This window comes from Phyllobates terribilis, unplaced genomic scaffold (assembly GCF_046119375.1).
Source record: "Phyllobates terribilis strain yellow unplaced genomic scaffold, ASM4611937v1 Scaffold_74__1_contigs__length_7073193, whole genome shotgun sequence".
In the NCBI taxonomy this organism is placed as follows: Eukaryota; Metazoa; Chordata; class Amphibia; order Anura; family Dendrobatidae; genus Phyllobates; species Phyllobates terribilis.
In genome coordinates, this window is record NW_027362834.1 from 759,459 (window position 1) to 786,818 (window position 27,360).

A 27,360-nucleotide genomic window follows, 5' to 3' on the forward strand; every position below is an offset into this window, starting at 1 on the left:
TCCCACAAGACTACCGACCCCGACGCTGCTGATAAGTTCCTGTCAGGTATCACTAACCATCTTGATCCTGCAGGCACGGCAGCCTTGGACAAACCTCTGATGGTGGGCGAATTGCTCTCTGCCGCTAAATCCTTTAGGACCGGCAGGACCCCGGGCAGTGATGGTCTTCCAGCGGAGCTCTATGTAGCGCTGGGAGACCTCATCTGTCCGGACCTGTTGGACCTGTACGAGGAGATGGTGGTGGAGGGTAGAATGCCTCCATCTTTGAGGGAAGGAATGGTCACGATCCTGTACAAGCGGAAGGGAGAGAGGTGCGACCTGAGGAATTGGCGTCCCATCACTCTGCTCAACGTGGACTACAAGATCCTGGCCAAGACGATGGCGACACGACTTAAGACGGTCATCGGACGGATCATCCACCCAGACCAGACCTGCGGCATCCCTGGACGTCGCATCGCAGACAGCCTCGCTCTCGTGCGGGACACGGTCGAGTACATCAAGGTCCGCCGCGCACACGCGGCCCTGGTCTCCTTGGATCAGGAGAAGGCCTTCGACCGGGTTTCCCACGAGTTCATGGGCCGAGCTCTCCACCGGTTAGGTCTGGGTAACATGTTTTGTTCGTATGTCCGTCTGATGTATTTTGATATCCACAGCTCGGTGTTGGTGAACGGCTGGAAGACTGACCCCTTCCCTGTCCTCTCTGGGGTCAGACAAGGCTGCCCTCTATCACCTCTTCTTTTTGTTTGTGTTATAGAACTCTTCGCAGAGGCTATCCGGCAGAATGGAGAGATCAGAGGGATCACCGCACCGGGTCCGGGACGACACGAGGTCAAGTGCTCGCTCTACATGGACGATGTCACCGTCTTCTGCGCTGATCGTGGTTCAGTCGACGCCCTCGTCCAGACGTGTGAGAGGTTCGGCCGGGCTTCAGGGGCCAAAGTCAACTGCAGGAAGTCGGAAGCCATGCTCTTCGGGGATTGGCAGCCGGCCTCCTCCGCCCCCTTCCCCTTCAACATTCAACCGGATTTCCTCAAGGTGCTGGGAGTCTGGTTCGGGAAGGAAGGAGCGGCCCTCAAGTCCTGGCAAGAACGCTTGGCCAAGGTGAAGCAACGGATCGGACTCTGGAGCCTCAGACACCTCACTTGTGAGGGTAAGGCACTCGTCCTGCGTAATGAGGTCCTGCCCGTCTTGCAGTACACGGCGCAGGCCTGGCCCCCACACGTCACTGTGTGCAGGGCCATTACCAGGACAGTGTTTCACTTTGTCTGGGGATCCAAGATGGACAGAGTCAGGCGGGCCGTCATGTACAAGGAGCCTCGCAAGGGTGGGAAGGGTGTTCCAGATATCCCCACCCTCCTGCGATCCTCTTTTGTGTGTGATTGTGTCCGCCGGACTTTGCAAGTCAAGAATGGCTCCGCGGGCAGGTCCATGTCTCGCTTCTTCCTGCTTCCTCTTTGGAGGCGACTCGGCTGGGACAAGTGGGACAGCTCCTTCCCCTACAACTGGACGACGCCATGGTTCTACGGAGACGTCGTTCGATTTGTGGGGGAGCATCAACTGGAGGGACTCAAGCCCGACTTGTGGAAGCCCAAAACTATCCACAAGCTAATCAGAGCCAAGGATGACGTGGAGAACATCACAGGACTTCACCAGGACACGCTGGAGACTGTGTGGACAAATGTGTCGTCTGACAGGCTGACCAACGGGCACAAGGACTTGTCGTGGATGGCGATTCAGGGCGGACTGCCCGTCCGGTCATTCATGCATGCCCGGAACCTGTGCAAGACCCGGTACTGCCCAAGGTGCCCCTTCGTGGAGGAAACATCTTTGCACACTTTTTGGGACTGCGGATTTGCACAGCGCCTATTGACTGCACTTGAGGATGACCTGAGGAACTCTGTCCCCAGGGCGAGCCTATCGCACCATTCTGTGCTTTACGGACTCTTCCCTGGGGTTCATACCGTCGGAGCCATCCAGGAGGCTTGGCGCCTTATGAACTGCTTCAAGGATGCCGTTTGGGTCGCCAGGAACCGGTTCATCTTGAGGAGGGAGAGGATGTCCATCCAGGACTGCCGCAGGCTGATCCACAGCCTGCTCAGAGACTATTCCATCATGGACGGTCCGGAGGACGAGGATGAGGACTAAACCCCTCCTCCCCCTCTCCCCTTATGTGTCTTGTCTTTCAATAAAGCTTCGGGCCTGTGATTTTCCCCTCCCCATCCCCTTTTTCCCAATACCCATCCCTTATCACGGTTCGTCGTACTGTATTGATTGACATGCTTTTTCTTTCAGATTGAGTGTTTTGTGTAGCATAGGGGTGTGATGTGTCTAGTTAGTGCGTCGTATCCTCATGCTATGTAAATATGATGTAGAATTCTGTGTGTACTGGGCTGCGGCACTGTACACTGTCTGTTAACTTATTTTTTGTGCTAATAAAAGATATATTCAATCAAAAAAATCTGTTCTTATCAGTTTAATATCTGATACGTCCCCTATCTGGGGACCATATATTAAATGGATTTTTAGAACAGGGAGATGGAAAAAGATCTTGCTCTGTCCACTCCACGCATTGACCTGGTATTGCAGTATCTCCAGGACCGGTGCACCCCTTCTTTAATGCAGTTTCTAAAATCAGAAAGAATTGAATTCAATGTTTTTTGTTCATTTTGCTTGTTTGTCGGATTTTGGGATGGACTCTTTGGCTTTGCTTTTCTTCTCCTCATTGGATTTTTCATGTTCAAAGTTGCAGAAGCCAGATTACAAGCTCATTTTGGTTCAACTTCAGCAACTGTGCATTGCATTGCCATGTAATGTGATGCAATGCTATCTTTCTAGCTCTCCCTTTTTACTTCCTTTTGGATAAACAGACATATTAGGCAAGCATTTTGGAGCTTTCACCTAAATAACTACAGGTGGTGAGATAAGCTGCACAATATAATTGACCTTTCAGTATATTGTTGCACACACACCATCTATTTAGCAAATGCCCTTGTTATCAACAGCAGCCTTTTAAACTCACCTGAGCTAACAGGTATGTGCGCTGGTTACTCTGCTGCGCTTAAAATTTCTTTTTTGGTTTGCTACAATGCCTTTTCTGAAACATTGTCTCCCTCTGCTGGAACACTGACTTCTTTCATTTAATGCCTGCAGACTATAAAAGAGAACCCAACCCAAAAAGTTTGGTTGATTAGTCTGTGGCATTCTGTTAAACTGTTGCTTATGGCGGTCTCTGTGAGCTTCTCAGCGACATTCAGCCAGCCAGGTATCCTGCCTGCAGTAGATGGAATGTGGCAATGGAACGCTGGCTGCGCGTGTCATAATAGGCTCTGAGCCTTTATATACCTGTGCACAGCAGCAGCCACCTTCAGTCTGCTGCTGGACAGCCAGCAGCAGCAGCAGCAGGAGAGGTATGTAATCAGGAGCCCTCCTGCTAAGGGTAGACAGCTGCTCGTTCCACCCCACCCCCCGCCTTAATTGGTTCTCCTCCCTTCCAACGGTGTTGAGGCGGGTGGGAACAGCAGGGGGTGAAGGTGCTGTGTTTAAAGAGGTGGAGTTATGCAGATCTAAAACGCGTGGATTGCAGCAGCAGCAAGCCGAAAAGTGCAGGCATGTAAGGGATCTAGAGGTTGACAACATGTCTTCTTAACGGGAGTCCAGGAGCTCATCTCCACAAATGGACTTTTCAGGATCCTTGGGTGGCTCCGTAGTTTGAAACCAATTCTGGTTATCGCTTCTCGGCCTTTTGGCTAAGATCAAGTGTAGTATCTGTTCTTATCAGTTTAATATCTGATACGTCCCCTATCTGGGGACCATATATTAAATGGATTTTTAGAACAGGGAGATGGAAAAAGAGCTTGCTCTGTCCACTCCACGCATTGACCTGGTATTGCAGTATCTCCAGGACCGGTGCACCCCTTCTTTAATGCAGTTTCTAAAATCAGAAAGAATTGAATTCAATGTTTTTTGTTCATTTTGCTTGTTTGTCGGATTTTGGGATGGACTCTTTGGCTTTGCTTTTCTTCTCCTCATTGGATTTTTTATGTTCAAAGTTGCAGAAGCCAGATTACAAGCTCATTTTGGTTCAACTTCAGCAACTGTGCATTGCATTGCCATGTAATGTGATGCAATGCTATCTTTCTAGCTCTCCCTTTTTACTTCCTTTTGGATAAACAGACATATTAGGCAAGCATTTTGGAGCTTTCACCTAAATAACTACAGGTGGTGAGATAAGCTGCACAATATAATTGACCTTTCAGTATATTTTTGCACACACACCATCTATTTAGCAAATGCCCTTGTTATCAACAGCAGCCTTTTAAACTCACCTGAGCTAACAGGTATGTGCGCTGGTTACTCTGCTGCGCTTAAAATTTCTTTTTTGGTTTGCTACAATGCCTTTTCTGAAACATTGTCTCCCTCTGCTGGAACACTGACTTCTTTCATTTAATGCCTGCAGACTATAAAAGAGAACCCAACCCAAAAAGTTTGGTTGATTAGTCTGTGGCATTCTGTTAAACTGTTGCTTATGGCGGTCTCTGTGAGCTTCTCAGCGACATTCAGCCAGCCAGGTATCCTGCCTGCAGTAGATGGAATGTGGCAATGGAACGCTGGCTGCGCGTGTCATAATAGGCTCTGAGCCTTTATATACCTGTGCACAGCAGCAGCCACCTTCAGTCTGCTGCTGGACAGCCAGCAGCAGCAGCAGCAGGAGAGGTATGTAATCAGGAGCCCTCCTGCTAAGGGTAGACAGCTGCTCGTTCCACCCCACCCCCCGCCTTAATTGGTTCTCCTCCCTTCCAACGGTGTTGAGGCGGGTGGGAACAGCAGGGGGTGAAGGTGCTGTGTTTAAAGAGGTGGAGTTATGCAGATCTAAAACGCGTGGATTGCAGCAGCAGCAAGCCGAAAAGTGCAGGCATGTAAGGGATCTAGAGGTTGACAACATGTCTTCTTAACGGGAGTCCAGGAGCTCATCTCCACAAATGGACTTTTCAGGATCCTTGGGTGGCTCCGTAGTTTGAAACCAATTCTGGTTATCGCTTCTCGGCCTTTTGGCTAAGATCAAGTGTAGTATCTGTTCTTATCAGTTTAATATCTGATACGTCCCCTATCTGGGGACCATATATTAAATGGATTTTTAGAACAGGGAGATGGAAAAAGAGCTTGCTCTGTCCACTCCACGCATTGACCTGGTATTGCAGTATCTCCAGGACCGGTGCACCCCTTCTTTAATGCAGTTTCTAAAATCAGAAAGAATTGAATTCAATGTTTTTTGTTCATTTTGCTTGTTTGTCGGATTTTGGGATGGACTCTTTGGCTTTGCTTTTCTTCTCCTCATTGGATTTTTTATGTTCAAAGTTGCAGAAGCCAGATTACAAGCTCATTTTGGTTCAACTTCAGCAACTGTGCATTGCATTGCCATGTAATGTGATGCAATGCTATCTTTCTAGCTCTCCCTTTTTACTTCCTTTTGGATAAACAGACATATTAGGCAAGCATTTTGGAGCTTTCACCTAAATAACTACAGGTGGTGAGATAAGCTGCACAATATAATTGACCTTTCAGTATATTGTTGCACACACACCATCTATTTAGCAAATGCCCTTGTTATCAACAGCAGCCTTTTAAACTCACCTGAGCTAACAGGTATGTGCGCTGGTTACTCTGCTGCGCTTAAAATTTCTTTTTTGGTTTGCTACAATGCCTTTTCTGAAACGTTGTCTCCCTCTGCTGGAACACTGACTTCTTTCATTTAATGCCTGCAGACTATAAAAGAGAACCCAACCCAAAAAGTTTGGTTGATTAGTCTGTGGCATTCTGTTAAACTGTTGCTTATGGCGGTCTCTGTGAGCTTCTCAGCGACATTCAGCCAGCCAGGTATCCTGCCTGCAGTAGATGGAATGTGGCAATGGAACGCTGGCTGCGCGTGTCATAATAGGCTCTGAGCCTTTATATACCTGTGCACAGCAGCAGCCACCTTCAGTCTGCTGCTGGACAGCCAGCAGCAGCAGCAGCAGGAGAGGTATGTAATCAGGAGCCCTCCTGCTAAGGGTAGACAGCTGCTCGTTCCACCCCACCCCCCGCCTTAATTGGTTCTCCTCCCTTCCAACGGTGTTGAGGCGGGTGGGAACAGCAGGGGGAGAAGGTGCTGTGTTTAAAGAGGTGGAGTTATGCAGATCTAAAACGCGTGGATTGCAGCAGCAGCAAGCCGAAAAGTGCAGGCATGTAAGGGATCTAGAGGTTGACAACATGTCTTCTTAACGGGAGTCCAGGAGCTCATCTCCACAAATGGACTTTTCAGGATCCTTGGGTGGCTCCGTAGGTTGAAACCAATTCTGGTTATCGCTTCTCGGCCTTTTGGCTAAGATCAAGTGTAGTATCTGTTCTTATCAGTTTAATATCTGATACGTCCCCTATCTGGGGACCATATATTAAATGGATTTTTAGAACAGGGAGATGGAAAAAGAGCTTGCTCTGTCCACTCCACGCATTGACCTGGTATTGCAGTATCTCCAGGACCGGTGCACCCCTTCTTTAATGCAGTTTCTAAAATCAGAAAGAGTTGAATTCAATGTTTTTTGTTCATTTTGCTTGTTTGTCGGATTTTGGGATGGACTCTTTGGCTTTGCTTTTCTTCTCCTCATTGGATTTTTCATGTTCAAAGTTGCAGAAGCCAGATTACAAGCTCATTTTGGTTCAACTTCAGCAACTGTGCATTGCATTGCCATGTAATGTGATGCAATGCTATCTTTCTAGCTCTCCCTTTTTACTTCCTTTTGGATAAACAGACATATTAGGCAAGCATTTTGGAGCTTTCACCTAAATAACTACAGGTGGTGAGATAAGCTGCACAATATAATTGACCTTTCAGTATATTGTTGCACACACACCATCTATTTAGCAAATGCCCTTGTTATCAACAGCAGCCTTTTAAACTCACCTGAGCTAACAGGTATGTGCGCTGGTTACTCTGCTGCGCTTAAAATTTCTTTTTTGGTTTGCTACAATGCCTTTTCTGAAACGTTGTCTCCCTCTGCTGGAACACTGACTTCTTTCATTTAATGCCTGCAGACTATAAAAGAGAACCCAACCCAAAAAGTTTGGTTGATTAGTCTGTGGCATTCTGTTAAACTGTTGCTTATGGCGGTCTCTGTGAGCTTCTCAGCGACATTCAGCCAGCCAGGTATCCTGCCTGCAGTAGATGGAATGTGGCAATGGAACGCTGGCTGCGCGTGTCATAATAGGCTCTGAGCCTTTATATACCTGTGCACAGCAGCAGCCACCTTCAGTCTGCTGCTGGACAGCCAGCAGCAGCAGCAGCAGGAGAGGTATGTAATCAGGAGCCCTCCTGCTAAGGGTAGACAGCTGCTCGTTCCACCCCACCCCCCGCCTTAATTGGTTCTCCTCCCTTCCAACGGTGTTGAGGCGGGTGGGAACAGCAGGGGGTGAAGGTGCTGTGTTTAAAGAGGTGGAGTTATGCAGATCTAAAACGCGTGGATTGCAGCAGCAGCAAGCCGAAAAGTGCAGGCATGTAAGGGATCTAGAGGTTGACAACATGTCTTCTTAACGGGAGTCCAGGAGCTCATCTCCACAAATGGACTTTTCAGGATCCTTGGGTGGCTCCGTAGTTTGAAACCAATTCTGGTTATCGCTTCTCGGCCTTTTGGCTAAGATCAAGTGTAGTATCTGTTCTTATCAGTTTAATATCTGATACGTCCCCTATCTGGGGACCATATATTAAATGGATTTTTAGAACAGGGAGATGGAAAAAGAGCTTGCTCTGTCCACTCCATGCATTGACCTGGTATTGCAGTATCTCCAGGACCGGTGCACCCCTTCTTTAATGCAGTTTCTAAAATCAGAAAGAATTGAATTCAATGTTTTTTGTTCATTTTGCTTGTTTGTCGGATTTTGGGATGGACTCTTTGGCTTTGCTTTTCTTCTCCTCATTGGATTTTTCATGTTCAAAGTTGCAGAAGCCAGATTACAAGCTCATTTTGGTTCAACTTCAGCAACTGTGCATTGCATTGCCATGTAATGTGATGCAATGCTATCTTTCTAGCTCTCCCTTTTTACTTCCTTTTGGATAAACAGACATATTAGGCAAGCATTTTGGAGCTTTCACCTAAATAACTACAGGTGGTGAGATAAGCTGCACAATATAATTGACCTTTCAGTATATTGTTGCACACACACCATCTATTTAGCAAATGCCCTTGTTATCAACAGCAGCCTTTTAAACTCACCTGAGCTAACAGGTATGTGCGCTGGTTACTCTGCTGCGCTTAAAATTTCTTTTTTGGTTTGCTACAATGCCTTTTCTGAAACGTTGTCTCCCTCTGCTGGAACACTGACTTCTTTCATTTAATGCCTGCAGACTATAAAAGAGAACCCAACCCAAAAAGTTTGGTTGATTAGTCTGTGGCATTCTGTTAAACTGTTGCTTATGGCGGTCTCTGTGAGCTTCTCAGTGACATTCAGCCAGCCAGGTATCCTGCCTGCAGTAGATGGAATGTGGCAATGGAACGCTGGCTGCGCGTGTCATAATAGGCTCTGAGCCTTTATATACCTGTGCACAGCAGCAGCCACCTTCAGTCTGCTGCTGGACAGCCAGCAGCAGCAGCAGCAGGAGAGGTATGTAATCAGGAGCCCTCCTGCTAAGGGTAGACAGCTGCTCGTTCCACCCCACCCCCCGCCTTAATTGGTTCTCCTCCCTTCCAACGGTGTTGAGGCGGGTGGGAACAGCAGGGGGAGAAGGTGCTGTGTTTAAAGAGGTGGAGTTATGCAGATCTAAAACGCGTGGATTGCAGCAGCAGCAAGCCGAAAAGTGCAGGCATGTAAGGGATCTAGAGGTTGACAACATGTCTTCTTAACGGGAGTCCAGGAGCTCATCTCCACAAATGGACTTTTCAGGATCCTTGGGTGGCTCCGTAGGTTGAAACCAATTCTGGTTATCGCTTCTCGGCCTTTTGGCTAAGATCAAGTGTAGTATCTGTTCTTATCAGTTTAATATCTGATACGTCCCCTATCTGGGGACCATATATTAAATGGATTTTTAGAACAGGGAGATGGAAAAAGAGCTTGCTCTGTCCACTCCACGCATTGACCTGGTATTGCAGTATCTCCAGGACCGGTGCACCCCTTCTTTAATGCAGTTTCTAAAATCAGAAAGAATTGAATTCAATGTTTTTTGTTCATTTTGCTTGTTTGTCGGATTTTGGGATGGACTCTTTGGCTTTGCTTTTCTTCTCCTCATTGGATTTTTCATGTTCAAAGTTGCAGAAGCCAGATTACAAGCTCATTTTGGTTCAACTTCAGCAACTGTGCATTGCATTGCCATGTAATGTGATGCAATGCTATCTTTCTAGCTCTCCCTTTTTACTTCCTTTTGGATAAACAGACATATTAGGCAAGCATTTTGGAGCTTTCACCTAAATAACTACAGGTGGTGAGATAAGCTGCACAATATAATTGACCTTTCAGTATATTGTTGCACACACACCATCTATTTAGCAAATGCCCTTGTTATCAACAGCAGCCTTTTAAACTCACCTGAGCTAACAGGTATGTGCGCTGGTTACTCTGCTGCGCTTAAAATTTCTTTTTTGGTTTGCTACAATGCCTTTTCTGAAACGTTGTCTCCCTCTGCTGGAACACTGACTTCTTTCATTTAATGCCTGCAGACTATAAAAGAGAACCCAACCCAAAAAGTTTGGTTGATTAGTCTGTGGCATTCTGTTAAACTGTTGCTTATGGCGGTCTCTGTGAGCTTCTCAGCGACATTCAGCCAGCCAGGTATCCTGCCTGCAGTAGATGGAATGTGGCAATGGAACGCTGGCTGCGCGTGTCATAATAGGCTCTGAGCCTTTATATACCTGTGCACAGCAGCAGCCACCTTCAGTCTGCTGCTGGACAGCCAGCTGCAGCAGCAGCAGCAGGAGAGGTATGTAATCAGGAGCCCTCCTGCTAAGGGTAGACAGCTGCTCGTTCCACCCCACCCCCCGCCTTAATTGGTTCTCCTCCCTTCCAACGGTGTTGAGGCGGGTGGGAACAGCAGGGGGTGAAGGTGCTGTGTTTAAAGAGGTGGAGTTATGCAGATCTAAAACGCGTGGATTGCAGCAGCAGCAAGCCGAAAAGTGCAGGCATGTAAGGGATCTAGAGGTTGACAACATGTCTTCTTAACGGGAGTCCAGGAGCTCATCTCCACAAATGGACTTTTCAGGATCCTTGGGTGGCTCCGTAGTTTGAAACCAATTCTGGTTATCGCTTCTCGGCCTTTTGGCTAAGATCAAGTGTAGTATCTGTTCTTATCAGTTTAATATCTGATACGTCCCCTATCTGGGGACCATATATTAAATGGATTTTTAGAACAGGGAGATGGAAAAAGAGCTTGCTCTGTCCACTCCACGCATTGACCTGGTATTGCAGTATCTCCAGGACCGGTGCACCCCTTCTTTAATGCAGTTTCTAAAATCAGAAAGAATTGAATTCAATGTTTTTTGTTCATTTTGCTTGTTTGTCGGATTTTGGGATGGACTCTTTGGCTTTGCTTTTCTTCTCCTCATTGGATTTTTCATGTTCAAAGTTGCAGAAGCCAGATTACAAGCTCATTTTGGTTCAACTTCAGCAACTGTGCATTGCATTGCCATGTAATGTGATGCAATGCTATCTTTCTAGCTCTCCCTTTTTACTTCCTTTTGGATAAACAGACATATTAGGCAAGCATTTTGGAGCTTTCACCTAAATAACTACAGGTGGTGAGATAAGCTGCACAATATAATTGACCTTTCAGTATATTGTTGCACACACACCATCTATTTAGCAAATACCCTTGTTATCAACAGCAGCCTTTTAAACTCACCTGAGCTAACAGGTATGTGCGCTGGTTACTCTGCTGCGCTTAAAATTTCTTTTTTGGTTTGCTACAATGCCTTTTCTGAAACGTTGTCTCCCTCTGCTGGAACACTGACTTCTTTCATTTAATGCCTGCAGACTATAAAAGAGAACCCAACCCAAAAAGTTTGGTTGATTAGTCTGTGGCATTCTGTTAAACTGTTGCTTATGGCGGTCTCTGTGAGCTTCTCAGCGACATTCAGCCAGCCAGGTATCCTGCCTGCAGTAGATGGAATGTGGCAATGGAACGCTGGCTGCGCGTGTCATAATAGGCTCTGAGCCTTTATATACCTGTGCACAGCAGCAGCCACCTTCAGTCTGCTGCTGGACAGCCAGCAGCAGCAGCAGCAGGAGAGGTATGTAATCAGGAGCCCTCCTGCTAAGGGTAGACAGCTGCTCGTTCCACCCCACCCCCCGCCTTAATTGGTTCTCCTCCCTTCCAACGGTGTTGAGGCGGGTGGGAACAGCAGGGGGTGAAGGTGCTGTGTTTAAAGAGGTGGAGTTATGCAGATCTAAAACGCGTGGATTGCAGCAGCAGCAAGCCGAAAAGTGCAGGCATGTAAGGGATCTAGAGGTTGACAACATGTCTTCTTAACGGGAGTCCAGGAGCTCATCTCCACAAATGGACTTTTCAGGATCCTTGGGTGGCTCCGTAGTTTGAAACCAATTCTGGTTATCGCTTCTCGGCCTTTTGGCTAAGATCAAGTGTAGTATCTGTTCTTATCAGTTTAATATCTGATACGTCCCCTATCTGGGGACCATATATTAAATGGATTTTTAGAACAGGGAGATGGAAAAAGAGCTTGCTCTGTCCACTCCACGCATTGACCTGGTATTGCAGTATCTCCAGGACCGGTGCACCCCTTCTTTAATGCAGTTTCTAAAATCAGAAAGAGTTGAATTCAATGTTTTTTGTTCATTTTGCTTGTTTGTCGGATTTTGGGATGGACTCTTTGGCTTTGCTTTTCTTCTCCTCATTGGATTTTTCATGTTCAAAGTTGCAGAAGCCAGATTACAAGCTCATTTTGGTTCAACTTCAGCAACTGTGCATTGCATTGCCATGTAATGTGATGCAATGCTATCTTTCTAGCTCTCCCTTTTTACTTCCTTTTGGATAAACAGACATATTAGGCAAGCATTTTGGAGCTTTCACCTAAATAACTACAGGTGGTGAGATAAGCTGCACAATATAATTGACCTTTCAGTATATTGTTGCACACACACCATCTATTTAGCAAATGCCCTTGTTATCAACAGCAGCCTTTTAAACTCACCTGAGCTAACAGGTATGTGCGCTGGTTACTCTGCTGCGCTTAAAATTTCTTTTTTGGTTTGCTACAATGCCTTTTCTGAAACGTTGTCTCCCTCTGCTGGAACACTGACTTCTTTCATTTAATGCCTGCAGACTATAAAAGAGAACCCAACCCAAAAAGTTTGGTTGATTAGTCTGTGGCATTCTGTTAAACTGTTGCTTATGGCGGTCTCTGTGAGCTTCTCAGCGACATTCAGCCAGCCAGGTATCCTGCCTGCAGTAGATGGAATGTGGCAATGGAACGCTGGCTGCGCGTGTCATAATAGGCTCTGAGCCTTTATATACCTGTGCACAGCAGCAGCCACCTTCAGTCTGCTGCTGGACAGCCAGCAGCAGCAGCAGCAGGAGAGGTATGTAATCAGGAGCCCTCCTGCTAAGGGTAGACAGCTGCTCGTTCCACCCCACCCCCCGCCTTAATTGGTTCTCCTCCCTTCCAACGGTGTTGAGGCGGGTGGGAACAGCAGGGGGTGAAGGTGCTGTGTTTAAAGAGGTGGAGTTATGCAGATCTAAAACGCGTGGATTGCAGCAGCAGCAAGCCGAAAAGTGCAGGCATGTAAGGGATCTAGAGGTTGACAACATGTCTTCTTAACGGGAGTCCAGGAGCTCATCTCCACAAATGGACTTTTCAGGATCCTTGGGTGGCTCCGTAGTTTGAAACCAATTCTGGTTATCGCTTCTCGGCCTTTTGGCTAAGATCAAGTGTAGTATCTGTTCTTATCAGTTTAATATCTGATACGTCCCCTATCTGGGGACCATATATTAAATGGATTTTTAGAACAGGGAGATGGAAAAAGAGCTTGCTCTGTCCACTCCACGCATTGACCTGGTATTGCAGTATCTCCAGGACCGGTGCACCCCTTCTTTAATGCAGTTTCTAAAATCAGAAAGAATTGAATTCAATGTTTTTTGTTCATTTTGCTTGTTTGTCGGATTTTGGAATGGACTCTTTGGCTTTGCTTTTCTTCTCCTCATTGGATTTTTCATGTTCAAAGTTGCAGAAGCCAGATTACAAGCTCATTTTGGTTCAACTTCAGCAACTGTGCATTGCATTGCCATGTAATGTGATGCAATGCTATCTTTCTAGCTCTCCCTTTTTACTTCCTTTTGGATAAACAGACATATTAGGCAAGCATTTTGGAGCTTTCACCTAAATAACTACAGGTGGTGAGATAAGCTGCACAATATAATTGACCTTTCAGTATATTGTTGCACACACACCATCTATTTAGCAAATGCCCTTGTTATCAACAGCAGCATTTTAAACTCACCTGAGCTAACAGGTATGTGCGCTGGTTACTCTGCTGCGCTTAAAATTTCTTTTTTGGTTTGCTACAATGCCTTTTCTGAAACGTTGTCTCCCTCTGCTGGAACACTGACTTCTTTCATTTAATGCCTGCAGACTATAAAAGAGAACCCAACCCAAAAAGTTTGGTTGATTAGTCTGTGGCATTCTGTTAAACTGTTGCTTATGGCGGTCTCTGTGAGCTTCTCAGCGACATTCAGCCAGCCAGGTATCCTGCCTGCAGTAGATGGAATGTGGCAATGGAACGCTGGCTGCGCGTGTCATAATAGGCTCTGAGCCTTTATATACCTGTGCACAGCAGCAGCCACCTTCAGTCTGCTGCTGGACAGCCAGCAGCAGCAGCAGCAGGAGAGGTATGTAATCAGGAGCCCTCCTGCTAAGGGTAGACAGCTGCTCGTTCCACCCCACCCCCCGCCTTAATTGGTTCTCCTCCCTTCCAAAGGTGTTGAGGCGGGTGGGAACAGCAGGGGGTGAAGGTGCTGTGTTTAAAGAGGTGGAGTTATGCAGATCTAAAACGCGTGGATTGCAGCAGCAGCAAGCCGAAAAGTGCAGGCATGTAAGGGATCTAGAGGTTGACAACATGTCTTCTTAACGGGAGTCCAGGAGCTCATCTCCACAAATGGACTTTTCAGGATCCTTGGGTGGCTCCGTAGTTTGAAACCAATTCTGGTTATCGCTTCTCGGCCTTTTGGCATGATCTATCAGGTTTACCTGTGTGGTCTTGCCTGTGAGGTGCTCTTGGTACCCTTTCTCTCGGCCTGGGGGGATCGTTCCTTTTCGGAGGGACTTAACCCCCCTGCTGCTATTGGGAGGAAGGATTAGTCCGGGAGCAACGGGAAGGGATCCCATGAAGGCTTGCGCCTTTCAGAGAGAAGAGTCGGTACGTTCCTGAGTGAAGGATGCCGGCAACGCTCACATATTCATCGGGTGATGCCCGGATGCGGAACACCGTGAGGATTGAAGTTGGAGCAGGATCGAGGACGGAGAAGAATTTGGATTACATCTGCCATAGGATTCTGCTTGGAGTTCTGGAGTTTCGGCGGGAAGACATATTCTGCTTCCAGGACAATGAGTACAAGGGGACTTACACCATCACCTTCAAGAGCCAGGGATGCTGTCACCAACTCGTACAAAAGGTAAATGAGAAAAACTACTTGGATGAATTGGATGGACTAACCTTTTGTCTCTTGTATGCCTATGACGAGATCCCTATCGTGGTGCATTTCCCGAACCCCTTTGTGGAAGCTGCAGACATCTCGACCTACCTTATCCGTTATTGTGACGATCTGAGATACCTGGGCACTGTGAAGAACGCGGTAGGCTTCTGGTGCGGCAAGAGGAGGTACATGGCCCGTCTAAAGAGGGACCCAAGCGGAGTGGGAGGAATGCTACACCCTCCCTCAACATTTGTGATCGGTAAGAGCAGAGGCTACTTATTTTACCCTGGAATGCCGGTATGTTGCAGGAACTGTGGACAAATGGGTCATACCCAAACGTCCTGCACAGGCAGGAAAGTAGACCGCTGCAATAATTGCAGCTGTTACGGACATTTAATGAAGGACTGTCCCGCTGGGAGGAAATGCAATCTTTGTGGTGAGGCGGGGCACATGTTCCGAGGATGCCCCAACAGGACCAGGACCAGGACCTACGCAGAAGCTGCATCTTCTGCAGCTGAGCCGATGCGCCCGCCGGTCTTCACTGGCGGGCCGGCGTCGGAGGGCGGTTCGAAGGGCGAGAAGGCTGGGATGGAGCAGGGAGCCGGAGGCCCCTCTGGGGCGGCCCCTGCATCGAAGTCCCTTAATGATGGGCGGACCTCGCATGGACCGGAGCGGAGGGGTCCTCCTTCTGGGAGGGTATCCTCCGTGTCGATGGTTCCCGATACCGATCCTGTTGGGCTGGAGGGTGGTGCCCCTGTGCGGTTGGCTACAGGGGACCACGCAGCGATGGACTCAGGATCTTCCAGGGCGATTAGCCAGCCAGATGAGGGGGCTTTGCTTCTAGGTGGCGAACATCAGGGAATCGGTGTTGGTGATCTTATCCTGATGGACCAGTCTCTTCCCCTGGAGGAGGTGGAGGAAGAGGAGGACTGCACCAGTGACCTAGTGGAGTCTGCCCCGAAAAAGAGACGGAATGTCGAAGCCCCAGTGTCTCCTGGAATGTGGCTGGGAACCGTGACCTACGAGGGGGCAACCGCCGGCTCACAGAATATCGAGTCGTTTGGGTCCTCTAGCCCGGATGTCCTGGAGCAATTTGACATACAGGGCTTTGAGTCAGGTGTCCTCATGGAAGATCCACCACCCTGACCTATGAATGCCAACATTAAGACTTGTCTCACTGAATGTGAGGTCATTAAAGAGCCCAGTTCGTAGGGCTGCTCTTTCAAGTATTTAGAAACCGCTGACTTTGACATTTGTTTATTACAGGAATGCGGGATACAACATGCACTAAATTATAATGACATCAAGACAGATTGGAGACTGGGGCCCTCCATCTGGTCTGGCTCCAATGACAACAAGTCAGCGGGGGTGGGCTTCCTCTGTCGTGGGAGAAATATTACTGTAAATGCTGTCACAGAAATAGTACCAGGCAGAGTGGTTTTAGTGCATTTTAAATTTAATGGTTTTACCCTACGTGTAATGAATATTTATGCTCCACCTGATAAGCAAGAGAGAATTAATTTATTTGGGATATTGCCATTGTACTGTACTGGGTCATCTCCCCTGATCGTAGGGGGTGATTTTAATTGTCTTTGTGCTAGTGAACAACGAGCGGGGGGTGACCCTTTACGCAAATTGGATAAGTCATGTCATCTATTGAAAGATTTTATAACTGATTTTAAATTATGCGATGCGTGGAGGTCACTCCTGCCGACGGACCCTGGTTATACGTGGTCCGGAAGAGGGGTGTCCTCCAGGATCGATTTTATTTTCCTATCAGATGATTTTAACCCTGTAAAATGTGTTTTAACATCAAATATATTTTCTGACCATAAGGGCTTGGAGGTGCACCTAGAATACCGGGATGAACAGAGGGTCAACAGGGGCCTCTGGCGTCTAAGTACTTACCTGCTGGAGGACCCTCTGATTCGACAAGACTTTGGTAAAGCCTATCAAGCCTGGCGGCGACAAAAACCTTCTGATGCCCCTATGGTAACCTGGTGGGAAAATTTGAAAAAAAAAGTCAGAATGTTTTTTATAAAAGCAGGGAGACGTAAAGCTAGAGAAAAAAAAAGATGTTTTAGTGATCTTAACACCAAACTACAAACACTTTTTAAATTCAAAGAGCTAGGGGTGGAGGTGGGAGATGATATTGCTAGCCTAAAAACTGAAATCCAGAACTGCATAGACACAAAGGGGAAAGAGATTATTTTTAACTCTAGAGTGCAGCACTTGGAGGAGGGGGAGAAGTGCTCTCGCTTCTTCTTCAAAAAAGTCATGGATAAAAGAGAAGTGATCACAAATCTAGAGGGTGAAACATCTATGCAGGGAATGTTGAATGCTACTTTTAACTTTTATAAGCATCTTTTTAGTAAAAAGTGTATAGATGAGTCCTTTTTATCTGATGCTCTTAATGATCTCGATTTTAAGTTAAATTTTACAGACCAGGAGTTTTTAGAACGCGATATTGTTTTAGAGGAATTATTTTATGTTTTTAAAAGTTTCTCTAAGGGTAAAGCACCTGGGTGTGACGGACTACCTGTAGAATTTTACCTTACTTTTTGGGACATTTTAAAAGAGGACCTTTTTATGCTTTTTAAAGAAGTTTTTATTTGTGAACAGTTGCCATTTTCGTGGAGGAGAGGAGTGGTGTCTTTGATATATAAAAAAGGTGATCGCAGTGCTCTAGCGAATTGGAGACCCATAACTCTCCTAAACGTTGATTACAAGGTACTTGCTAAGGTGGTTGCAAACCGGCTCAGGAATGTCATTGCCAAACTAATCCAGCCTGAGCAGGTTTGTAGTGTACCAGGCAGAAGTATTTCAGAGGTTTTAAACGTATTAAGGGATGTAATTTGGTATTCCAGAGACCGGGGTCAAAATGTAGCTCTTTTAGCCCTAGATTTTGAAAAAGCTTTCGATAGAGTCTCTCATAGATTTCTTTTTAGAGTTTTAAAAAGAATGGGTATCCCTAATATGCTTTTAAATTGTATTAAGATTTTATATAAAAATTGTTTTAGTCAAATTTCTCTTAATGGCTTTTTAACAGATGGAGTTCCCCTTGAGTCCGGAGTGAAGCAGGGATGCCCCTTGTCGCCCATCCTGTTCATCTGCGCCATGGAGCCCCTGCTGAGCGCAATAAGGAAAGACAAAGTGATTAGAGGGGTTCCTGTTCCTGGCGGAGGTGGCAGTGATGTGAGAGTCTTTGGCTACATGGATGACGTGACGGTTGTGTGCGTGGACCCTGCTTCCCTCCGGAGGGCGGTGTTGCGCATTGAATTTTTTTCCCAGGCATCCGGGTTTAAACTTAATTTAAATAAATCTGAATGTCAGACTTTGGGATCCTGGGACACCGCCCAACTCCCGCAGCTCACTATAAAACGAGACAATGTAAAAATTCTTGGAGTTGTTTTTAACGAGGAGAATGTGGGAACTCAAAGCTGGGAGAATGTCATAGAAAAAATGTCAAAGAAAATATCATTTTGGGGTTTGAGGTCCCTAACAATGGAGGGGAAAATTTTAATTATAAAATCAGTGTTGTTACCCCTCATACTGTATATAGCTATGGTGTACCCCCCCTCTGATGTTTTAATTAAAAAAATGACTAGGATGATCTTTATGTTTTTATGGAACTCCAAAATGGAAAAATTAAGGCGAGAAATAATGAGGAAGAATAAAATGAACGGCGGAAGGGATGTCCCCGACTTACATATTTATTTGTATTTAAATTATTTCTGCTTTTGTTTCAAACATTTTAATGGTAATAGTGCGCTAAGTTATTTTTTAAAATATACTTGTGGGATGATTTTTAAAAGATGGTTTAAGTTGTCGTTGAATTCCCCTGTTTTACTATGCCCCCCCAAACACCAAGCAATCTTAGAAAAGACTGTTCGATTTTATAGCCTTGGTGATTTTAATATGGACATTTTTAAAGACCGCAAGAAGCTTTTATCTTTTCTGAGGAGGAATGAAGATGTGACCCCCATAGTAAATTTCTCAGAAGAGAGATCGAAGCAAGTTTGGAAGAATGTCTTCGGGAAATTCTTAGCAAATGGACATAAGGACATCGCATGGATCGTGGTCCACCAGTGCCTCCCCACCAGAGAGTTTCAACACAGGAGAGGCCTGGTGGCCAGAGCAAAATGCCCCAGAGACTCATGTGTTAATGACGAAACCACCTTGCACCTTATGTGGAATTGCCCATTTGCACAGGAACTTTGGCACAAAGTTGGGATTCTTTTAAAATGGACTTGCGGTTTAAGAGATTTTAACCATGAATATGTTTTATATGGCCTTTTTAAATGTCCGACCCCTCAACAGTATTGTATATGTTGGTGTATGATTAACTGTTTTAAAGACGCCCTTTGGAAGGCACGCAATATTTTACTTTTTAAACGTGATGCTATTTCTGTGAAGGATTGTCTTAAAATTGCTTTTAGTCAGATGTATATTTATTACTTGAGGGATGTCAAATGTATTGGGAGAAGGGATGCCAATCGTATATGGGGTTTTTATGGGTGGAATTCTGTGTTTTATTAATGTATTGTTTGTGTTGCTGTTTTTGATTGTAAACCATCTTTTACGCACATAATAAAATATGTTGAAACCTGATCTGTTCTTATCAGTTTAATATCTGATACGTCCCCTATCTGGGGACCATATATTAAATGGATTTTTAGAACAGGGAGATGGAAAAAGAGCTTGCTCTGTCCACTCCACGCATTGACCTGGTATTGCAGTATCTCCAGGACCGGTGCACCCCTTCTTTAATGCAGTTTCTAAAATCAGAAAGAATTGAATTCAATGTTTTTTGTTCATTTTGCTTGTTTGTCGGATTTTGGGATGGACTCTTTGGCTTTGCTTTTCTTCTCCTCATTGGATTTTTCATGTTCAAAGTTGCAGAAGCCAGATTACAAGCTCATTTTGGTTCAACTTCAGCAACTGTGCATTGCATTGCCATGTAATGTGATGCAATGCTATCTTTCTAGCTCTCCCTTTTTACTTCCTTTTGGATAAACAGACATATTAGGCAAGCATTTTGGAGCTTTCACCTAAATAACTACAGGTGGTGAGATAAGCTGCACAATATAATTGACCTTTCAGTATATTGTTGCACACACACCATCTATTTAGCAAATGCCCTTGTTATCAACAGCAGCCTTTTAAACTCACCTGAGCTAACAGGTATGTGCGCTGGTTACTCTGCTGCGCTTAAAATTTCTTTTTTGGTTTGCTACAATGCCTTTTCTGAAACGTTGTCTCCCTCTGCTGGAACACTGACTTCTTTCATTTAATGCCTGCAGACTATAAAAGAGAACCCAACCCAAAAAGTTTGGTTGATTAGTCTGTGGCATTCTGTTAAACTGTTGCTTATGGCGGTCTCTGTGAGCTTCTCAGCGACATTCAGCCAGCCAGGTATCCTGCCTGCAGTAGATGGAATGTGGCAATGGAACGCTGGCTGCGCGTGTCATAATAGGCTCTGAGCCTTTATATACCTGTGCACAGCAGCAGCCACCTTCAGTCTGCTGCTGGACAGCCAGCAGCAGCAGCAGCAGGAGAGGTATGTAATCAGGAGCCCTCCTGCTAAGGGTAGACAGCTGCTCGTTCCACCCCACCCCCCGCCTTAATTGGTTCTCCTCCCTTCCAACGGTGTTGAGGCGGGTGGGAACAGCAGGGGGTGAAGGTGCTGTGTTTAAAGAGGTGGAGTTATGCAGATCTAAAACGCGTGGATTGCAGCAGCAGCAAGCCGAAAAGTGCAGGCATGTAAGGGATCTAGAGGTTGACAACATGTCTTCTTAACGGGAGTCCAGGAGCTCATCTCCACAAATGGACTTTTCAGGATCCTTGGGTGGCTCCGTAGTTTGAAACCAATTCTGGTTATCGCTTCTCGGCCTTTTGGCTAAGATCAAGTGTAGTATCTGTTCTTATCAGTTTAATATCTGATACGTCCCCTATCTGGGGACCATATATTAAATGGATTTTTAGAACAGGGAGATGGAAAAAGAGCTTGCTCTGTCCACTCCACGCATTGACCTGGTATTGCAGTATCTCCAGGACCGGTGCACCCCTTCTTTAATGCAGTTTCTAAAATCAGAAAGAATTGAATTCAATGTTTTTTGTTCATTTTGCTTGTTTGTCGGATTTTGGGATGGACTCTTTGGCTTTGCTTTTCTTCTCCTCATTGGATTTTTCATGTTCAAAGTTGCAGAAGCCAGATTACAAGCTCATTTTGGTTCAACTTCAGCAACTGTGCATTGCATTGCCATGTAATGTGATGCAATGCTATCTTTCTAGCTCTCCCTTTTTACTTCCTTTTGGATAAACAGACATATTAGGCAAGCATTTTGGAGCTTTCACCTAAATAACTACAGGTGGTGAGATAAGCTGCACAATATAATTGACCTTTCAGTATATTGTTGCACACACACCATCTATTTAGCAAATGCCCTTGTTATCAACAGCAGCCTTTTAAACTCACCTGAGCTAACAGGTATGTGCGCTGGTTACTCTGCTGCGCTTAAAATTTCTTTTTTGGTTTGCTACAATGCCTTTTCTGAAACGTTGTCTCCCTCTGCTGGAACACTGACTTCTTTCATTTAATGCCTGCAGACTATAAAAGAGAACCCAACCCAAAAAGTTTGGTTGATTAGTCTGTGGCATTCTGTTAAACTGTTGCTTATGGCGGTCTCTGTGAGCTTCTCAGCGACATTCAGCCAGCCAGGTATCCTGCCTGCAGTAGATGGAATGTGGCAATGGAACGCTGGCTGCGCGTGTCATAATAGGCTCTGAGCCTTTATATACCTGTGCACAGCAGCAGCCACCTTCAGTCTGCTGCTGGACAGCCAGCAGCAGCAGCAGGAGAGGTATGTAATCAGGAGCCCTCCTGCTAAGGGTAGACAGCTGCTCGTTCCACCCCACCCCCCGCCTTAATTGGTTCTCCTCCCTTCCAACGGTGTTGAGGCGGGTGGGAACAGCAGGGGGTGAAGGTGCTGTGTTTAAAGAGGTGGAGTTATGCAGATCTAAAACGCGTGGATTGCAGCAGCAGCAAGCCGAAAAGTGCAGGCATGTAAGGGATCTAGAGGTTGACAACATGTCTTCTTAACGGGAGTCCAGGAGCTCATCTCCACAAATGGACTTTTCAGGATCCTTGGGTGGCTCCGTAGTTTGAAACCAATTCTGGTTATCGCTTCTCGGCCTTTTGGCTAAGATCAAGTGTAGTATCTTTCGAAAAGGCGGTTTTGGATGTTGGCCGCCCTAGTAGATTGATACATTATGCACACTGGGGTTTAGGCGCTTGTTAGTACGCCAGGTGGCTAATATAGTCATCTGGTGGAAAGCATGGCCTCCCAGGATCGACGCCATTGGGCCGGGGAAGATCGAAAGCCCGAAGTGTGAAGTGCCCCAGGAGTGGTGACCCTGGGGTGCCTTAACTCACTGGGATTGGGAACCCCACTTGAGTTTATGGCACATTTGCACTAGCACTTCAATATTTCTTTCTTCACACACACCCTTATTCCGGGCCTTCTGGCCTTAGGATGGGGAATTTTTCAATTCCCGGTCGAAGGTCCTGGCAGTATTATACTGTGAAACCTTCACTATTTATTTAATTTTTTTGTCACTGTGTGTCCACTTTTTCACGTGTGTCCACGTCCTTACTAGGATTTTGTCGGGATGCGGTTCCCTTACGGGTTCCTCTCTTGGCAGGTCTAGGGGGGGAGTGTGTGGCCATCAGGTTCCGCTCCCCCCTGAACCCCCCTGGCTCTCCTCTTTCGGGAGGAGAGCGTTGTTGGCTCCCCTCTTCCGGGAGGGGAGCACAGTCTTTGGCTCCCAGTGCCTTGCTCGGGTGAGAACTCGGGCAGGTGCTGGGGGTAAGATTGGGTCGCCTCTGGCTTTGGCTGGAGGTGGCTATTTGTCCCTGTTCCTCGCTGTGGCCTTCTGGCTCGGAGGGACGGGGAATGGTTTGGGGGACCCTTCTCCTTTTGGAGAGGGTTTCAAGAAGACCAGCATCCTAGTGCACTTTTTTTGTGGCACTTGTCACTTTTTTTAAGCGCACTCGGGTTTTGTACACGAATTCGGGCTTTCGATAAAAAAATCTGTTCTTATCAGTTTAATATCTGATACGTCCCCTATCTGGGGACCATATATTAAATGGATTTTTAGAACAGGGAGATGGAAAAAGAGCTTGCTCTGTCCACTCCACGCATTGACCTGGTATTGCAGTATCTCCAGGACCGGTGCACCCCTTCTTTAATGCAGTTTCTAAAATCAGAAAGAATTGAATTCAATGTTTTTTGTTCATTTTGCTTGTTTGTCGGATTTTGGGATGGACTCTTTGGCTTTGCTTTTCTTCTCCTCATTGGATTTTTCATGTTCAAAGTTGCAGAAGCCAGATTACAAGCTCATTTTGGTTCAACTTCAGCAACTGTGCATTGCATTGCCATGTAATGTGATGCAATGCTATCTTTCTAGCTCTCCCTTTTTACTTCCTTTTGGATAAACAGACATATTAGGCAAGCATTTTGGAGCTTTCACCTAAATAACTACAGGTGGTGAGATAAGCTGCACAATATAATTGACCTTTCAGTATATTGTTGCACACACACCATCTATTTAGCAAATGCCCTTGTTATCAACAGCAGCCTTTTAAACTCACCTGAGCTAACAGGTATGTGCGCTGGTTACTCTGCTGCGCTTAAAATTTCTTTTTTGGTTTGCTACAATGCCTTTTCTGAAACGTTGTCTCCCTCTGCTGGAACACTGACTTCTTTCATTTAATGCCTGCAGACTATAAAAGAGAACCCAACCCAAAAAGTTTGGTTGATTAGTCTGTGGCATTCTGTTAAACTGTTGCTTATGGCGGTCTCTGTGAGCTTCTCAGCGACATTCAGCCAGCCAGGTATCCTGCCTGCAGTAGATGGAATGTGGCAATGGAACGCTGGCTGCGCGTGTCATAATAGGCTCTGAGCCTTTATATACCTGTGCACAGCAGCAGCCACCTTCAGTCTGCTGCTGGACAGCCAGCAGCAGCAGCAGCAGGAGAGGTATGTAATCAGGAGCCCTCCTGCTAAGGGTAGACAGCTGCTCGTTCCACCCCACCCCCCGCCTTAATTGGTTCTCCTCCCTTCCAACGGTGTTGAGGCGGGTGGGAACAGCAGGGGGTGAAGGTGCTGTGTTTAAAGAGGTGGAGTTATGCAGATCTAAAACGCGTGGATTGCAGCAGCAGCAAGCCGAAAAGTGCAGGCATGTAAGGGATCTAGAGGTTGACAACATGTCTTCTTAACGGGAGTCCAGGAGCTCATCTCCACAAATGGACTTTTCAGGATCCTTGGGTGGCTCCGTAGTTTGAAACCAATTCTGGTTATCGCTTCTCGGCCTTTTGGCTAGGATCAAGTGTAGTATCTGTTCTTATCAGTTTAATATCTGATACGTCCCCTATCTGGGGACCATATATTAAATGGATTTTTAGAACAGGGAGATGGAAAAAGAGCTTGCTCTGTCCACTCCACGCATTGACCTGGTATTGCAGTATCTCCAGGACCGGTGCACCCCTTCTTTAATGCAGTTTCTAAAATCAGAAAGAATTGAATTCAATGTTTTTTGTTCATTTTGCTTGTTTGTCGGATTTTGGGATGGACTCTTTGGCTTTGCTTTTCTTCTCCTCATTGGATTTTTCATGTTCAAAGTTGCAGAAGCCAGATTACAAGCTCATTTTGGTTCAACTTCAGCAACTGTGCATTGCATTGCCATGTAATGTGATGCAATGCTATCTTTCTAGCTCTCCCTTTTTACTTCCTTTTGGATAAACAGACATATTAGGCAAGCATTTTGGAGCTTTCACCTAAATAACTACAGGTGGTGAGATAAGCTGCACAATATAATTGACCTTTCAGTATATTGTTGCACACACACCATCTATTTAGCAAATGCCCTTGTTATCAACAGCAGCCTTTTAAACTCACCTGAGCTAACAGGTATGTGCGCTGGTTACTCTGCTGCGCTTAAAATTTCTTTTTTGGTTTGCTACAATGCCTTTTCTGAAACGTTGTCTCCCTCTGCTGGAACACTGACTTCTTTCATTTAATGCCTGCAGACTATAAAAGAGAACCCAACCCAAAAAGTTTGGTTGATTAGTCTGTGGCATTCTGTTAAACTGTTGCTTATGGCGGTCTCTGTGAGCTTCTCAGCGACATTCAGCCAGCCAGGTATCCTGCCTGCAGTAGATGGAATGTGGCAATGGAACGCTGGCTGCGCGTGTCATAATAGGCTCTGAGCCTTTATATACCTGTGCACAGCAGCAGCCACCTTCAGTCTGCTGCTGGACAGCCAGCAGCAGCAGCAGCAGGAGAGGTATGTAATCAGGAGCCCTCCTGCTAAGGGTAGACAGCTGCTCGTTCCACCCCACCCCCCGCCTTAATTGGTTCTCCTCCCTTCCAACGGTGTTGAGGCGGGTGGGAACAGCAGGGGGTGAAGGTGCTGTGTTTAAAGAGGTGGAGTTATGCAGATCTAAAACGCGTGGATTGCAGCAGCAGCAAGCCGAAAAGTGCAGGCATGTAAGGGATCTAGAGGTTGACAACATGTCTTCTTAACGGGAGTCCAGGAGCTCATCTCCACAAATGGACTTTTCAGGATCCTTGGGTGGCTCCGTAGTTTGAAACCAATTCTGATTATCGCTTCTCGGCCTTTTGGCTAAGATCAAGTGTAGTATCTGTTCTTATCAGTTTAATATCTGATACGTCCCCTATCTGGGGACCATATATTAAATGGATTTTTAGAACAGGGAGATGGAAAAAGAGCTTGCTCTGTCCACTCCACGCATTGACCTGGTATTGCAGTATCTCCAGGACCGGTGCACCCCTTCTTTAATGCAGTTTCTAAAATCAGAAAGAATTGAATTCAATGTTTTTTGTTCATTTTGCTTGTTTGTCGGATTTTGGGATGGACTCTTTGGCTTTGCTTTTCTTCTCCTCATTGGATTTTTCATGTTCAAAGTTGCAGAAGCCAGATTACAAGCTCATTTTGGTTCAACTTCAGCAACTGTGCATTGCATTGCCATGTAATGTGATGCAATGCTATCTTTCTAGCTCTCCCTTTTTACTTCCTTTTGGATAAACAGACATATTAGGCAAGCATTTTGGAGCTTTCACCTAAATAACTACAGGTGGTGAGATAAGCTGCACAATATAATTGACCTTTCAGTATATTGTTGCACACACACCATCTATTTAGCAAATGCCCTTGTTATCAACAGCAGCCTTTTAAACTCACCTGAGCTAACAGGTATGTGCGCTGGTTACTCTGCTGCGCTTAAAATTTCTTTTTTGGTTTGCTACAATGCCTTTTCTGAAACGTTGTCTCCCTCTGCTGGAACACTGACTTCTTTCATTTAATGCCTGCAGACTATAAAAGAGAACCCAACCCAAAAAGTTTGGTTGATTAGTCTGTGGCATTCTGTTAAACTGTTGCTTATGGCGGTCTCTGTGAGCTTCTCAGCGACATTCAGCCAGCCAGGTATCCTGCCTGCAGTAGATGGAATGTGGCAATGAAACGCTGGCTGCGCGTGTCATAATAGGCTCTGAGCCTTTATATACCTGTGCACAGCAGCAGCCACCTTCAGTCTGCTGCTGGACAGCCAGCAGCAGCAGCAGCAGGAGAGGTATGTAATCAGGAGCCCTCCTGCTAAGGGTAGACAGCTGCTCGTTCCACCCCACCCCCCGCCTTAATTGGTTCTCCTCCCTTCCAACGGTGTTGAGGCGGGTGGGAACAGCAGGGGGTGAAGGTGCTGTGTTTAAAGAGGTGGAGTTATGCAGATCTAAAACGCGTGGATTGCAGCAGCAGCAAGCCGAAAAGTGCAGGCATGTAAGGGATCTAGAGGTTGACAACATGTCTTCTTAACGGGAGTCCAGGAGCTCATCTCCACAAATGGACTTTTCAGGATCCTTGGGTGGCTCCGTAGTTTGAAACCAATTCTGGTTATCGCTTCTCGGCCTTTTGGCTAATATCAAGTGTAGTATCTGTTCTTATCAGTTTAATATCTGATACGTCCCCTATCTGGGGACAATATATTAAATGGATTTTTAGAACAGGGAGATGGAAAAAGAGCTTGCTCTGTCCACTCCACGCATTGACCTGGTATTGCAGTATCTCCAGGACCGGTGCACCCCTTCTTTAATGCAGTTTCTAAAATCAGAAAGAATTGAATTCAATGTTTTTTGTTCATTTTGCTTGTTTGTCGGATTTTGGGATGGACTCTTTGGCTTTGCTTTTCTTCTCCTCATTGGATTTTTCATGTTCAAAGTTGCAGAAGCCAGATTACAAGCTCATTTTGGTTCAACTTCAGCAACTGTGCATTGCATTGCCATGTAATGTGATGCAATGCTATCTTTCTAGCTCTCCCTTTTTACTTCCTTTTGGATAAACAGACATATTAGGCAAGCATTTTGGAGCTTTCACCTAAATAACTACAGGTGGTGAGATAAGCTGCACAATATAATTGACCTTTCAGTATATTGTTGCACACACACCATCTATTTAGCAAATGCCCTTGTTATCAACAGCAGCCTTTTAAACTCACCTGAGCTAACAGGTATGTGCGCTGGTTACTCTGCTGCGCTTAAAATTTCTTTTTTGGTTTGCTACAATGCCTTTTCTGAAACGTTGTCTCCCTCTGCTGGAACACTGACTTCTTTCATTTAATGCCT

General features: G+C 45.9%; 14 non-coding genes and 2 pseudogenes across 14 annotated transcripts; all 16 read left to right on the top strand.

Moving 5' to 3' along the window:
• Positions 1-2,417: 2,417 nt before the first annotated feature.
• On the top strand, positions 2,418-2,611 carry LOC141196336 (U2 spliceosomal RNA). The gene has a single exon (XR_012268883.1). It is a non-coding gene; the product is annotated as a U2 spliceosomal RNA (small nuclear RNA).
• Positions 2,612-3,726: 1,115 nt separating this feature from the next.
• On the top strand, positions 3,727-3,917 carry LOC141196727 (U2 spliceosomal RNA). Its single transcript, XR_012269125.1, has one exon. It is a non-coding gene; the product is annotated as a U2 spliceosomal RNA (small nuclear RNA).
• Positions 3,918-5,032: 1,115 nt separating this feature from the next.
• LOC141196728 (U2 spliceosomal RNA) lies at positions 5,033-5,223 on the top strand. The gene has a single exon (XR_012269126.1). It is a non-coding gene; the product is annotated as a U2 spliceosomal RNA (small nuclear RNA).
• A 1,115-nt stretch (positions 5,224-6,338) lies between these two features.
• Positions 6,339-6,529, top strand: LOC141196729 (U2 spliceosomal RNA). Its single transcript, XR_012269127.1, has one exon. It is a non-coding gene; the product is annotated as a U2 spliceosomal RNA (small nuclear RNA).
• Positions 6,530-7,644: 1,115 nt separating this feature from the next.
• On the top strand, positions 7,645-7,835 carry LOC141195744 (U2 spliceosomal RNA). Its single transcript, XR_012268322.1, has one exon. It is a non-coding gene; the product is annotated as a U2 spliceosomal RNA (small nuclear RNA).
• A 1,115-nt stretch (positions 7,836-8,950) lies between these two features.
• LOC141196730 (U2 spliceosomal RNA) lies at positions 8,951-9,141 on the top strand. The gene has a single exon (XR_012269128.1). It is a non-coding gene; the product is annotated as a U2 spliceosomal RNA (small nuclear RNA).
• Positions 9,142-10,259: 1,118 nt separating this feature from the next.
• LOC141196731 (U2 spliceosomal RNA) lies at positions 10,260-10,450 on the top strand. Its single transcript, XR_012269129.1, has one exon. It is a non-coding gene; the product is annotated as a U2 spliceosomal RNA (small nuclear RNA).
• A 1,115-nt stretch (positions 10,451-11,565) lies between these two features.
• On the top strand, positions 11,566-11,756 carry LOC141196732 (U2 spliceosomal RNA). The gene has a single exon (XR_012269130.1). It is a non-coding gene; the product is annotated as a U2 spliceosomal RNA (small nuclear RNA).
• A 1,115-nt stretch (positions 11,757-12,871) lies between these two features.
• Positions 12,872-13,062, top strand: LOC141196734 (U2 spliceosomal RNA). The gene has a single exon (XR_012269131.1). It is a non-coding gene; the product is annotated as a U2 spliceosomal RNA (small nuclear RNA).
• A 6,174-nt stretch (positions 13,063-19,236) lies between these two features.
• On the top strand, positions 19,237-19,426 carry LOC141196345 (U2 spliceosomal RNA). The gene has a single exon (XR_012268889.1). It is a non-coding gene; the product is annotated as a U2 spliceosomal RNA (small nuclear RNA).
• A 1,115-nt stretch (positions 19,427-20,541) lies between these two features.
• On the top strand, positions 20,542-20,732 carry LOC141196736 (U2 spliceosomal RNA). The gene has a single exon (XR_012269133.1). It is a non-coding gene; the product is annotated as a U2 spliceosomal RNA (small nuclear RNA).
• A 1,112-nt stretch (positions 20,733-21,844) lies between these two features.
• LOC141196508 (U2 spliceosomal RNA) lies at positions 21,845-21,936 on the top strand (annotated as a pseudogene).
• A 792-nt stretch (positions 21,937-22,728) lies between these two features.
• On the top strand, positions 22,729-22,907 carry LOC141196280 (U2 spliceosomal RNA; annotated as a pseudogene).
• A 1,115-nt stretch (positions 22,908-24,022) lies between these two features.
• LOC141195909 (U2 spliceosomal RNA) lies at positions 24,023-24,213 on the top strand. Its single transcript, XR_012268480.1, has one exon. It is a non-coding gene; the product is annotated as a U2 spliceosomal RNA (small nuclear RNA).
• A 1,115-nt stretch (positions 24,214-25,328) lies between these two features.
• On the top strand, positions 25,329-25,519 carry LOC141196737 (U2 spliceosomal RNA). The gene has a single exon (XR_012269134.1). It is a non-coding gene; the product is annotated as a U2 spliceosomal RNA (small nuclear RNA).
• Positions 25,520-26,634: 1,115 nt separating this feature from the next.
• On the top strand, positions 26,635-26,825 carry LOC141196135 (U2 spliceosomal RNA). The gene has a single exon (XR_012268700.1). It is a non-coding gene; the product is annotated as a U2 spliceosomal RNA (small nuclear RNA).
• The last annotated feature ends 535 nt before the right edge of the window (positions 26,826-27,360 follow it).